Below are 2,948 nucleotides of genomic sequence, written 5' to 3'. Positions count from 1 at the left end.
GGCGTCGTCGGCCCGGCTTGCTTGAATCCTGATGGAGCAGTGAGCAAGGGACTCATGTCTGAGTATACCCTTCCACGCTTATGGTGGACAAAATGATTCAGAAAAGGGGGTGGTGATGAACAGAGTGTCTGAATTAAGCAGACCACTCTTACCCAGTCCAAAGATCAGGGCTTGATCCATCACCGTTATTTAGCTCACTGCCCCATCCCAGCTCAGAACCTGGCTATATGCAAATTAGTCTGTCCCTGGCCCAGTGCATCATGGGAACAGGGCAGACCAAACTACCAAGCCAATTCTTCACCAGAAAGGAGACAAGCTTCCGGGGACCGGTTTCTGCCATTTCAGGCGTCGTCGGCCCGACTTGCTTGAATCCTGATGGAGCAGTGAGCAAGGGACTCATGTCTGAGTATACCCTTCCACGCTTATGGTGGACAAAATGATTCAGAAAAGGGGGTGGTGATGAACAGAGTGTCTGAATTAAGCAGACCACTCTTACCCAGTCCAAAGATCAGGGCTTGATCCATCACCGTTATTTAGCTCACTGCCCCATCCCAGCTCAGAACCTGGCTATATGCAAATTAGTCTGTCCCTGGCCCAGTGCATCATGGGAACAGGGCAGACCAAACTACCAAGCCAATTCTTCACCAGAAAGGAGATAAGCTTCCGGGGACCGGTTTCTGCCATTTCAGGCGTCGTCGGCCCGGCTTGCTTGAATCCTGATGGAGCAGTGAGCAAGGGACTCATGTCTGAGTATACCCTTCCACGCTTATGGTGGACAAAATGATTCAGAAAAGGGGGTGGTGATGAACAGAGTGTCTGAATTAAGCAGACCACTCTTACCCAGTCCAAAGATCAGGGCTTGATCCATCACCGTTATTTAGCTCACTGCCCCATCCCAGCTCAGAACCTGGCTATATGCAAATTAGTCTGTCTCTGGCCCAGTGCATCATGGGAACAGGGCAGACCAAACTACCAAGCCAATTCTTCACCAGAAAGGAGACAAGCTTCCGGGGACCGGTTTCTGCCATTTCAGGCGTCGTCGGCCCGGCTTGCTTGAATCCTGATGGAGCAGTGAGCAAGGGACTCATGTCTGAGTATACCCTTCCACGCTTATGGTGGACAAAATGATTCAGAAAAGGGGGTGGTGATGAACAGAGTGTCTGAATTAAGCAGACCACTCTTACCCAGTCCAAAGATCAGGGCTTGATCCATCACCGTTATTTAGCTCACTGCCCCATCCCAGCTCAGAACCTGGCTATATGCAAATTAGTCTGTCCCTGGCCCAGTGCATCATGGGAACAGGGCAGACCAAACTACCAAGCCAATTCTTCACCAGAAAGGAGACAAGCTTCCGAGGACCGGTTTCTGCCATTTCAGGCGTCGTCGGCCCGGCTTGCTTGAATCCTGATGGAGCAGTGAGCAAGGGACTCATGTCTGAGTATACCCTTCCACGCTTATGGTGGACAAAATGATTCAGAAAAGGGGGTGGTGATGAACAGAGTGTCTGAATTAAGCAGACCACTCTTACCCAGTCCAAAGATCAGGGCTTGATCCATCACCGTTATTTAGCTCACTGCCCCATCCCAGCTCAGAACCTGGCTATATGCAAATTAGTCTGTCCCTGGCCCAGTGCATCATGGGAACAGGGCAGACCAAACTACCAAGCCAATTCTTCACCAGAAAGGAGACAAGCTTCCGGGGACCGGTTTCTGCCATTTCAGGCGTCGTCGGCCCGGCTTGCTTGAATCCTGATGGAGCAGTGAGCAAGGGACTCATGTCTGAGTATACCCTTCCACGCTTATGGTGGACAAAATGATTCAGAAAAGGGGGTGGTGATGAACAGAGTGTCTGAATTAAGCAGACCACTCTTACCCAGTCCAAAGATCAGGGCTTGATCCATCACCGTTATTTAGCTCACTGCCCCATCCCAGCTCGGAACCTGGCTATATGCAAATTAGTCTGTCCCTGGCCCAGTGCATCATGGGAACAGGGCAGACCAAACTACCAAGCCAATTCTTCACCAGAAAGGAGACAAGCTTCCGGGGACCGGTTTCTGCCATTTCAGGCGTCGTCAGCCCGGCTTGCTTGAATCCTGATGGAGCAGTGAGCAAGGGACTCATGTCTGAGTATACCCTTCCACGCTTATGGTGGACAAAATGATTCAGAAAAGGGGGTGGTGATGAACAGAGTGTCTGAATTAAGCAGACCACTCTTACCCAGTCCAAAGATCAGGGCTTGATCCATCACCGGTATTTAGCTCACTGCCCCATCCCAGCTCAGAACCTGGCTATATGCAAATTAGTCTGTCCCTGGCCCAGTGCATCATGGGAACAGGGCAGACCAAACTACCAAGCCAATTCTTCACCAGAAAGGAGACAAGCTTCCGGGGACCGGTTTCTGCCATTTCAGGCGTCGTCGGCCCGGCTTGCTTGAATCCTGATGGAGCAGTGAGCAAGGGACTCATGTCTGAGTATACCCTTCCACGCTTATGGTGGACAAAATGATTCAGAAAAGGGGGTGGTGATGAACAGAGTGTCTGAATTAAGCAGACCACTCTTACCCAGTCCAAAGATCAGGGCTTGATCCATCACCGTTATTTAGCTCACTGCCCCATCCCAGCTCAGAACCTGGCTATATGCAAATTAGTCTGTCCCTGGCCCAGTGCATCATGGGAACAGGGCAGACCAAACTACCAAGCCAATTCTTCACCAGAAAGGAGACAAGCTTCCGGGGACCGGTTTCTGCCATTTCAGGCGTCGTCGGCCCGGCTTGCTTGAATCCTGATGGAGCAGTGAGCAAGGGACTCATGTCTGAGTATACCCTTCCACGCTTATGGTGGACAAAATGATTCAGAAAAGGGGGTGGTGATGAACAGAGTGTTTGAATTAAGCAGACCACTCTTACCCAGTCCAAAGATCAGGGCTTGATCCATCACCGTTATTTAGCTC

This window comes from Lissotriton helveticus, chromosome 1_1, assembly GCF_964261635.1.
Source record: "Lissotriton helveticus chromosome 1_1, aLisHel1.1, whole genome shotgun sequence".
Lineage (NCBI taxonomy): Eukaryota > Metazoa > Chordata > Amphibia > Caudata > Salamandridae > Lissotriton > Lissotriton helveticus.
The sequence above is the reverse complement of the archived record's forward strand: the minus strand, read 5'-3'. Positions refer to the sequence as shown.